We start from the raw sequence: 12,147 nt of genomic DNA, 5'->3' as shown, positions 1-12,147 counted from the left end.
CAGGGTGTAAAAAATTTTTTTTTTTTTTTTTTTTTTTTTTTTTGGCTGTGCTGCATGGCTTGTGGGATCTTAGTTTCCTGACCAGGGATCAAACCCACACCCTTGGCAGTGAAAGTGTGTGGACTGCTAACCACTGGACTGTTGGGGAATTCCCTGCCTGATTTCAATTTTTAAAAATTTGTCGAGGTTTGTTTTATGGCCCAGAATATGGTCTATTTTGGAATATATTCTTTGGGAACTTGAAAAAAATATGTATTCTGCTGTTGCATGGAATATTCTATGAATGAGTAGATCATGTTGATGGATAAGTTTTTGAGTTCTATATCCTTGCTGATTTTCTATCTAGTTGTTCTGGTAATTGTTGAGAAAGGAGTGTTGAAGTCTTTAACTATTGTGAATTTGTCTATTTCTCCTTTCAGTTTCATCATTTTTGCATCACATATTTTGAACTTTATTATTTGGTGTATCTAAATTTAGGACTGCTATATCTGCTTGGTGGATTGACCCCTTTATTATTATATAATGTCTCTAGTAATTTTCTTTGCTCTGAAGACTTATCTGATATTCATATAGCCACTACTGCTTTTTAAATGAATGTTTTCATGGTATACCTTTTTCCATCCTTTTACTTTCAACATGCTTATATTGCTATGTTTAAAATGAGTTTCTTAACTCAACATAAAACAACTATAGCCCAATAAAAAAAGAAAAAGTAAAAAAAAGAAAATAAAGTGAGTTTCTCATAGACATCATATAGTTATGTCATGATTTTTAATCCACTCTGCCAACTTGTGTCTTTTAATTATTGTATTTAAACCATTTCCATGTAATTATTGATATGTTAGGACTTAAAACTGCCATTTTATTTTTTGCTTTCTGTTCTCTCTGCTTTTTGTTTCTGTTTTCTTTTTCCTACCCTCCTGGGGGTTACTTGAACATTGTTTAGACTTCATTTTAATTTATCTATAGTGTTTTGGTGATATCTGTTTGTATAACATTTTAAATGGTTGCTCTAGATATTACATTATGTATACCTAATGTTACCGTTTGCTAGTGTTGTCCTTTTACTATTTCAAATGAGGTGTAGAAACCTTACCCCTGTTACTTTCCTTTACCCTTGCTTCCTTATAATCGTCTTAACTATTTCCTCCACATACATTTAGAACCATGTCAGACAGTGCAATATTTTTTGCTTCAACTCTCAAACATAATTTAGAAAACTGAAGAGCAGAAGGAAAGTCTATTGTATTTACCCATATTTTTGGTCCTTGTATTTCCAAGGTTCCTACTATTATCATTTTCTTTTTGTTTAGAGAACTTTCTTTAGCTATTCTTTTAGGGTAGGTATGCTGGTGACAGATTCTCATAGTTTTCATTCATCTGGGAATGTACTGTCTTTCTCTTCCTTCCTAAAGGTTATTTTTGCTAGATATAGGATTCCCAGTTGACAGTTCTTTCTTCCAGCACTTGAAAAATGTTGTGCCACTTCCTTCTGGCCTCTGTGGTTTCGAATAAGCAATACACTTTCATTCAAATAGTTCGTTCCTATGGATGGCATGTCATTTCTCTCTTACTGCTTTTAAGAGTTTTTCTTTGTCTTTCATTTTCAGAGGTTTGACTATAATGTGTTTTGGTATGGATTTCCTTATTTGGGATTTTCTCCCAAACTGAATCTGTAGGTTTATGTTTTCTGCCAAATTTGGGAAGTTTTCACCATTATTTCTTTGAGTCCTTTCTCAGCCCCTTCCTCTTTCTCCTCCCTTTTTAGAATTCTGATGACACAAATGTTCAATCTGTTGTTATCATCCCACGAGTCCCTGAGGCTATGTTCATTTCTTAAAAGTATGTATTTCTTTCTGGTTGTTCAGGTTGGGTGATTTCTATCATTCTATCTTCTATTTCACTGATTCTTTCCTCTGTCCCTTTCATTCTGCTCCTGAGCCCATTCACTGAGTTTTTTATTTTGGTTATTGTATTTTTCATTTCTAAAATTTCCATTTCACTCTCCTTTATATCTTCTATTTCTTTGTTGAGGCTTTCAATTTTTTTCATTTGTTTCAAGTGTGTTAATTATTGCTCATTGAACATTTTTGTGATAGATAATTTAAAATGTTTGTCAGATAATTCTGTCATCTCAATGTTGGCATCTATTAATTGTCTTTTTTATTCCATTTGAGATCTTCCTGTTTCTTAGTATGACAGATGACTTTCTAACAAAATCTGGACATTTGGGTAGCATTTTGTTATGAGACCTTGGATCTTAATTAAACCTTCTGTATCAGCTGGATTCGTGAAGCCCTGCTCCAGCAGGGAAATGGCGGCAGAACATTGAGACAGCCAAGTGAGGCTGGAAGTTCAGGTTTCCCACTTGGCATCTATTGACATTGAAGAGGAGGCTCTTTATTACTGCCTTTCAGGGGTGGGAATTCTGGCTCCCCATTTGGCCTCCACTGACACCTGCCTGGCTGGAAGGGGTTGGAGTGCCTTGTTATTGCTCACCAGATAGCCTCAACTGACACCCAGTGGCCTCATCACTGCTGGGCAGTGGTGAGGATCCTGACTCATCAGTAGGCCTCCTCTGATCCATGCCACTGGGGATGTCAGGGGGCACTAAGTGGAGATGGAAGTCCAGGCTCCCATGTGATCTCCAATGATACTGCTAGAGTGGGGACTCATTACTGGCCGATGGGAATGCAAGTCCAGGTTCTCTACTTGGCCTTCTCAGATGCAACCCTGGCAGGGGTGTTGGGGTACCTGGTGAGGGTGGAAGTCTAGCTCCCCACTCAGCCTTGGCTGGCATGGGTGGGGTTAGGAACCACAGGTTTTTCTGTGGTATTTGCCTAGAGTATAGCTGTTTCTGTCTGAACATTTACTATCTTGCTTGGCTCCCCCCTCTCCTAGTCCTTTGGCTAGAGACAGCAGGCTTTTGTCGGAGCCTTTTTTTTTTTTTTTAACAGCTTTATTGGGGTATAATTGCTTTACAATCGTGTGTTAGTTTCTGCTTTATAACAAAGTGAATCAGTTATACATATACATATGTTCCCATCTCTCTTCCCTCTTGCGTCTCTCTCCCTCCCACCCTCCCTGTCCCACCCCTGTCGGAGCTTTTTAAATATCTGCACTTATATTGAGTAGCTGGCTTCCTTAGCTATTGTACAAGTCTGGGATATATGAGGCAAACAGAAAATCCAGGGTACTCACGACCATATCATTCCTTGCATCTTGAGGTCCCTAGCCATTGGGCCTTCCTTTCTCCACCTTTCTGATTATTCCTATGATTGTCTTACATATAACATTTTACTTAGCAGGAGGACTAGAGAAAAGTACATCCTCCCCACCTTCCCAGAAGCAGAAGCCCAGGGCTTTAAAAATACATCTCCACAAAACTAATGTGAGGTATGAGCTATAGCTACTATTTCTACTTAATATTTTATTATAGGGATTCTCTTTAGGCTATAAGTCCCTGAAAAGCACCACTTTTAATTGTTGTATAACATAGCGTTGCTTCAATGGCCTTTTTGTGACATTTAGTCTGTTTTCAGTTGTTCACTAGTGTAGATAACATTAAGTAAACATATTTTCCTGATAACTGTCCATTTCTCTGATTATTTTCTTAGGTTATATTTCTAGAAGGGGAGTTGCTAGATCAGAAGGGGGAAAAAAATTAAAAGGCCCTTGATATATATTTGTTTCCAGAACATTTGTACTGATTTTGACTCCTAGAAGCAGACCATGAGCACGCCAGACTTACTATACTCTAACGCTGAATATTATGAGTTAGGAAAATTTGCTGATTTAAAAGGAAAAAAGAGTATTTTAAAATTTTACACAGGATTTCTTTGATTAATAGTGAGGTTGAACTTCATTACAATACTAGTTCAATAACTTCACCAACAACGTGGAAGCTTAAAAAATAAATCATCATGTTCCTATTTAAAGCTTGATAATATTATTATGGTATGATATGGTATCATAATATCATGATAATATATCATAATATTATAATATTACATGAATCTCCATATGTGATAAAATTGCAGAGAACCATATACCCACATAGAAACATATACAAAGGAGCACATATAAATCAGGTGAAATCTGAATAAGGTCTGTGGATTGTACCCATGTTAATTTCTTGATGTTGATATTGTACTGTAGTTATATACATTGTTACTAGTAGAGGAAACTGGCTGATGGCACCCCTCTGAACTATTTTCTAAACATTGATGATCGGTATCTTCTGTTTTATTTTCATAAACATTATTATTTTGGGGTGTCTGAACCAGTCTGGCTCTTAAATTAGTTTCTTTCAAAGTTTCTCTGTTTAGATCAGGGACAAGGGAAGCCTTTATTCTCTTGTCACACCTGAAATCTGATATGGGGACTTGTCTCTGGTCACGCGGAGGCCTCGCTCCAATTGGGCATATCCGATGTCCGGCCAGGACATTGCTTCATGCCTTGTTCCTGATTCATACTTGAACCTGGAGTTGCTACTTTCCACTTCACTATTCTGCTGGGTAAGACATTGTGTCTCCACCCATTTAACCCCAAATGAAAATGGAGTCTGTACTGTCTTTTGTTTTTCCTAGAAGGAGCTCTTATAATTGTCCACAGATCCTATGACACTGGGGACTTATGAAGAATACTGACAGGGTGGTCTCTGATCAAAAGTAGGAATAGGCACATAAAATGATTGAGTTTTAGAATAGTAAATAATTCTCCAAAGACTATAATAATAGTAAAAACGTTTCAACTAAAAAGAGATCAGTGTGTAAGAATATTCCTAGGCTGTCAGGATCTTTCCTGTCAGGCAGGACCAGGGTCAGGACTTAAAAGACTGTTTTTGAATTATATCTGCTCCCATCATAATAAAACTCCAAATACAACTTTCACAGTTATGATTTGGGTCATATAAAACATATTCACTTAGACATTAAAGTTAATGTGCTCTGTAATTATATTCCCAAAGGACAGAATTGACAAAATATTTTATCCAAAAGAGGTGAGGCTTTGAAAATAGGCTTGTGTGTCCAGATCAGAGAGGGTTATTGTTTCACTCGACCTTGGATTAGTAGGAGGGAGTTTGAAGTGCCACATCCAGTTTGTGACATCACACTTTAATGTGGCAAGAATATACTAGCAGTTTCTCAAGTGTGGGTCTTAGGCCACCTGCATCAGGAAGAGAGACCTAAACATTCTGATTCAGGTCCCATTCTAGATATTTGACTACAACAGAACATGCGGATGGGGTGTGGCTGGCAGGCTTCTTTACAAGCATTCCAGGTGATTATTAGGCCACTGAAGTTTGATGCCAAAACAGAGCTCCTAGGGTTTTGAGAGACCATAGGAGCCATGTCATCTGACTTTCAAAGGGAACTGTAGCTATTTGGTTTGGAGAAGAGCAGGTTTGGAGAGGGATTGATAACTGCCTTCATTTTTTAAGAACTGTCACAGAGACTTATTTTCACTACTCCTAGGATCAGTAAATGTGAGTTATGTGGAGGCAAATTTCATCCCAATGAACAAAGAAAAATTTTCAGTCAAAGGCTACAGAATCATGTGAAATGGAACAAGGGTCTACATCTCTAAAACATTTTCCAAGAATCTGTGACCCTATGTCATTTAATTGGTTCTTCTGCCTTTGGAAGAATGTGTGTTCCAAAAATCTACAGAATTCACATCTTCTCTTGTTAACCCTTGGTTACCAGTGTGTTAACTGCTCTCTCTTTTCAGGTGCTTTTTAAAGATAAGACCTACATCCCTCTTGATATGTTGAGCCTCCTTCGGACCCCAAACCTCTATCTAAAGCTGAATTTGAAAAGTTTCCAGGCATCACAGTGTCATGGATGCTCTCTGTTTTCCTTCTGCTTCTTAAATGACAGCCCTACTCAGCAGAAAAGCACCACTGGCGATGAAGCCTCACTCTTCTTCTCCATTTTATAATCCCCCATACCATTAACCCCTCAGTTTGCTTTTGAATAATATTTGTAGTTATTTCTGTCTACTCTTTCACTTTTCTGAGATGATTTTGATGTGTTTTGAGTAAATGTCTGAACTCTGGGGCCCAGGATTACCCTTGGACTGCTTGACTGGCCTCTGTGAACTTAGTGCACCTCTTACTCATTCCACCTGTGTCTTTGAAGATTACCAGCTTGTTCAGGGTCAGGATGGTGTATATGCACTCACACACGCTGTGTGTGTGTGTGTGTGTGTGTCTGTCTGTGTAGTGTGATAGAGAACTGATTGACAACAATGGTCTCCAAGATCCTCCTCTTTCCAAGTGTCCTAGAAGATGGGGCAAAACGTATGGTGAGAGAGGGATGTTGCACTTTCCAAGTTAATACTGTTACTATTCATCAGAAGGACAGATTATGGGAGAGGACAGAGCCCATACTTAGCCAGAATTTTCAAAAAGGAATCGACATTTTCAAGTGAAGAAAGTGTGCATGTTCCCTGATAGGGGAATCTTTTTCCTGGCAGGTGACATTTTGTAGCTTCCTGTAGGAATGCCTGAATGTCTCTGCTATTACCTGTGTTTACTGCCAACAATTCTGACACCAAATGTGTAGGTTTTCCACACCAAGCAATTCTCCAATTCTCTGTGGACTCCAATAGGGCTGTCCTACAATTTAATTCAATGTGGCAATAACTACCCAGAGTTAGAAAACCCTGAGGTTAAGGACTCAGTCCCATAACACTGCCCTTCACTTCAAAAGCCAATTGCACGTAGTGGGCCCCCAGGTAACCCAGACTTCTGTCTGACTTGGCTACAAATTGGAGGGTCCCCTGAGCCCCTCCTCAGGCTCGATAATTTGCCATAACAGCTCAGAGGACTAAGGAGAACATTTTACTTACTATTATTGGTTTATTATAAAGGATATTTTGAAGGATGCAAATGAACAGCCAGATGAAGAAGTATACAGGGTGAGATTGAAAGGGCGCAGGGGCTTCTGTCCTCATGGAATTTGGGATATGCCCCCTTCTTGGCACATGAATGCATTCACCAACCCAGAAGCTCTCTAAACGCTGTTGGTTAGGGTTTCTATGGAGGTTCTATTATGTAGGTATGACTGATTGAATCATTGGCCATTGGTGATTACTCCATTTCCAGTCCCTCTCTTTGCCTTGGAGGTCAGGGGTGGGGCTGAAAGTTCCAACCTTCTAATCACACTATTGGTTACTCTGGTTACCAGCCCCATCCTGAAACTATCTAGCAGTCTGCTGAGTGTCACCTCATTAGCATAAAGTCAGGTGGGGTTGAAAGGGGCTTATTATGAACAGCAAAAGACACTCCTCTCACCTCTATGACTTAGGAAATTAGAAGGGTTTTAGGAACTCTGTGCCAGTAATCAGGGATGAAGTCCAAATATCTATCTCTTATTATGTCACAATATCACAATCCTATTTATTCTTGATCATTTAAATTTTCCCTTTCTTAAAAGTAGGGTAAATAATAGCCATGATAACTTACTACAGGGGAAGGTGATTGACTAATGAAGTTAAACTTATTTGACGTTCTTGATTACTTTGGAAGAGAAAGCTTTATTATCATTAAAACAATTAATTATTCTTTTTCTAATGATTTTTTTTTTCTAGATGATTATAAGTAAATTCTGGGACTTGAATCTCCTTTCCCTCGTTTTACAAATTAAATACTACATCTGTGTCTCCTGTATAGAGCTACCAATTTTGGAGTCCTTGCTGAGGTGGGGGTCACTCACTACAGGTCGCCTGGTCATTACATCTAACACCGTAAGCGCTTTACGTCCAGCAAGTGTGTTCAGAGTTCACGTTGTCTCCCTGGATCTTCTGGAACCTAGTGAAGCAGGCTGAAGATTAGTGGGGCTCTGGGGTTTGCTGCTTAGTGATTCTGCTGTTCAGTGAGCAGGAAATCCTGGTCCCGATTTAGCTTGCCTGTGCTTTTGTGGCCTTCCCCCCTCTGCACCTGCTGTGGAGGGGGAGGCTGTCTGCTGTGCACCATTGTCTCCCCCACCCCTAGACCCTCTTATCAGCAGTAATTGAGTTTGCGCCACAGAGGGGTCCTCTCCTCGGAACGGTAGCATTGTAAGGTTCTATGAGACTATCTTGAAAAGGGTCTCAGTGATGGGTTCTTTCTTCTTCTCCTTCTGCGTTTTGTTCATTTTCTGTAGGGTGAAGAAAGTGAAAATGAAAAGTAATAAAAATCTTATTGATTTGATCATTTTTCATTTATAAGCAAAGAGTGTGTGGCACATGGTAGATGGCCAATAAATATCTGCTGAACAAATGAATGGATGACAACCCTTGACATCCATACTGGAAAGCGGTGTGCGTAGTTGTAAAAAGTCTGAGCTCTGGAGCCAGACTACCTGGGTCTGAGTGTCAGAGATTCTGACATTAGTAGCTGGGAGGACTTAGGCAAAATACTTAATTTCTCTATCTCAGTTTTCTTATCTGTAACATAGGAATAAAATAGTCTTCACTTTGTAAAGCTGTTGCGAGGATTAAATGAATTAATAAATATAAAGGGTAAAGAATAGTGTTAAAGTGAACTTCCATATATAATCTCATTTTATCTTAACAGTCACTTGATAGTGTAACAGGAAACATCTATTTCTGAATCTTACAAGTTCAAAGGACTGGTAAGTACTAGAGAGGTGTCTAAAATTCACTTCTGATTCCAAAGTCTAGTTTTCTAGATTAGAGTTATTTGTTTAGTTTTGAAGATGATTAAAAGACAAAAAAAAAAAAAAACACAAAAACGAATAGCTTTGATGTTGGCAAAGGTTACACATCTTACATAAGGACAAACTCACTTTCTGTAGTTGAATGAGATGAGAAGAGGTTGTATGAAGTACCAAGGATGAGAACAGCCCGCTGCTCTTATCAAAACCCCTCAGTGCCTCCAGGGAAGAGGGAAAGAAGCAGTTTAGAAGAACCCAGGAAAAGAATCAATTAATTCAATTTAAAACTACATAATGCCTTCTTTATTCTTTAGTGTTAGCACTGAGCGTTTGCTGAAAAATGGCTTTGCTCTAAAATGGCCTAATTTTTCCTTTTAATTTGCATTTCCTTCCTGCCCAGATGCTACTGGCAGTGGCCCAGAAGCAGTTCCACTAAAACTGTGCTCCAGCACCTCAATGTGGATCTCGGAACTCTCCTTTTACATTTGGTTCTTTGCATAATTTGTCAAACTTTGCAAGTTGCACAGCAAAACTCTGCCAACAAAGAACAGGAAGTTTGGGCTGCCCTTCTGGGTTTACTGTTATCGTATTGGTTTTTCAGCAACTGGAATCAAGCCCTGATGAAAATATTTAACACATTAACAGTTTGGAATTGTGCTCAAGGCTGTGGGCAGTGAATATAAAAAAACTGAGCAACAAGGGGACTTGGGCACATCATTTATACATTTGGTGAGCTCATTCACTCGCCTAGGGAAATCAGGCACACGGCCTCCAGCCCAAGGTTAATTTTATTTTCTTCTCAGCCAGGAACAGGGTATACTATTACACAGAGAGAGGAATGAGGACTCTTTAATTGGCAAAGAGGAACTTCTGCTGCATAAGGAGATATTCCAATTGCTGGAGGTCAATAGAGTAGGATTTTAAAATCCTGCTGTGTTCACAGTTTAATATGAAATCCTCCAAAAATTGCTTGGATTCAATAACCCTGCATTAACTGTTTAGAAACAGAAGAGGGCACCTCATCATGCCTTTTGTCAGATTTATTTATATTTTTTTAAGAATGAAAAGGAAACTGGTCTTTGAATGAAAATGAACAGCGTTTCCTTTTCGGGATGAATGAATGAAAATATTATGTTAATGTTTTCAAAAGCTGGAATGTGACTAAAAATGCCGTATTTACCTTCTAGCTGAAGACTAGTCATAATAAGCTTTTTATATTATAAAGTAGCTGTCAAATACAATGCATTTAGACTTTAAGCAAAGTATCACATAATACCCTTGTCCCACACTGGCTAGGTAGCCCTCATTAGGTCACCCTCCTCTGTCCCCTTAATTTCTCATGTTCAGATTCCAGTTTTTCTCAAAACTTTCTAAGGGTCAGTGAGTCTTCTAAAATTGTATGCAAAATGCGTGTTTGTGTATTTTTATTCTGGGGGAGATTTGTAGTTTTAAACATACTGTCTACTTTCTTTCACAGATTATGCCCCTAGGAAGTTTCCATGTTTAATTCTACTTTATACTAATTGGTTCTTTACTCTACGTTCTGTGTGTATTTAAAGGCTCAGTTTATGATATCCTGGACAAAGCCTGTTATAAGAAACACCACTGAACTGAAAAGCTCAGGATTTTCCTAATAATTTAAACCATACCATTATGGAATACAGCAACAAGCCTTTTGAAGGTCTTTGGTATTCTTCGTATTAAGTTCTAGTCAGAGCCAAAAGGGAACTTTTCTTGTTTTTTCTTTTCTTTTTTCATGCATACATGTTCCATTTATTTTCAACAAATGTGCCAAGGTACTTTAATAGAGAAATAAAAGTGATTTCAAAGATGGTACTGCAACAATTGGATATCTAAAGAAACAAACTTTAACCACTTCTATATATCATTTATAAATATTATTTGAAAATAGTAATGTCTTTTGGAAAAATTGAAAATTATTTTTAGCAGCACACTTGCTGGGGTACTTCAATATGAAAGAAAACTTCAGATCATCTATAATTTTTTTTAAAAAGTCAGAGGTATGTGTAGAATCTAAGGCATTCACTAAAAGGCTACTTTTGGAAAGTATAAATTATCAAGCTAACAGAACCACAAAATAATGAAATGTAATGTAAAACAAGGCAAAAAGTGAGAATATAAAAACATCTCAGAAAAGAAAATAATTAGAAAACACATGATAAGTTACTTTCATAGAAAATTGTAAAATTAATTTCCTTAAAAGGGAACTTTTCTATCTAATCTGGTCAATTCACTCACTGGTGTCAGAGAGGAACAATGTTCTATGCAGGGTTACACAGGCAGTGCGTGTTGTGTAAGCATTCAGGATTACAGCCCATTCTTTTACCTTTTAGTTCACTGTTCTTTTCCCTCAGTCTTGCTTGGTCCAAAGCTTGCATTGATCCAAAAATACATGGGGCCCTTAAATTGCTCTGCTCATGCATATATATTGTTTGTCTGTGTTTTATAGTGTTGTGGGTAGTTTGATTCTCTAGGTGAACACTTTGTAGAAAAATATATTTTGGCTCTTTTCCAGGAGTCCAAATTGTTTCACCTGGCAGTGCTTAATTCAGTTTTATGAAATAATTAATTTAGTGAGGGCAAAGTGAGTTTGAAAGCAGGGAGGAGCTGTTGGACAGATGGGGTAGGAAAAGTTAGCTCCAGATTTGACCCCTGAACTTTTAAAATACTTATTGTATGGTCAGAACCTGGTATTCATTGCTTTATTAACATCTTCATCAGTGGCCCCATTTGAAACTTGAAACTGGCCCTTGGTAGTGTCCTCTCTATTTCTATGAGAGCGTCTAGAACACCCAAGTTGGTCATTTTCTGAGAACCATTAAACTTGCAAGAAAAAAAAATTCCTTGTCATGTGAGATGTATCATTCCTGAAGCTGACCCTCTATCCCTGAGCTCCAGGATTGGGGTAAAGATGAGGAATGTTTGTAGCACACATTAATTGGTAATTTAAAAAAATCTTTTACATTTTGATGTAGCTATTTTGATTTGGTTGATCAAATCCACCAACATAATGTCTAGTTTTGCCCTGGGAGTCTCCAGTGGACATCACAAATTATTCTGAAGTTGAAAGTAGAGCCTTTGGAAACCAGAATGTCCTAGGATGGGTCCTTCCTGGGACTACAGATTTCATAGTTAGGGCTCTAGTTGGGGCTGAAGTGCAGGGATCTCCCTGTATTGCTGGGCAATGTTTAAGCGAATAGGTTGCTTCCAGGACAGATAATTAAGACTCACTCTGTGTTATTCAGTGGTATTCATGCCCTTATATTTTCCCCTTACTGCATTAATGGAATACATGTATTGGAATCTAACAGCTGCCTTTGATCTATTTTTGTTAAATTATAAATGATGCTTTGTGTATTCCTTTGAATTAGGTACATTTTTACTTTCTTTCCTTTCCTTGCCTCATATTACCATAAATCTCTAACCGTCCAAGCAGAGGTTCTGAGGACAATGGGAAGGAAGT

Source organism: Neophocaena asiaeorientalis, unplaced genomic scaffold, assembly GCF_003031525.2.
Source record: "Neophocaena asiaeorientalis asiaeorientalis breed wild unplaced genomic scaffold, Neophocaena_asiaeorientalis_V1.1 scaffold188, whole genome shotgun sequence".
In the NCBI taxonomy this organism is placed as follows: domain Eukaryota; kingdom Metazoa; phylum Chordata; class Mammalia; order Artiodactyla; family Phocoenidae; genus Neophocaena; species Neophocaena asiaeorientalis.
The sequence above is the reverse complement of the archived record's forward strand: the minus strand, read 5'-3'. Positions refer to the sequence as shown.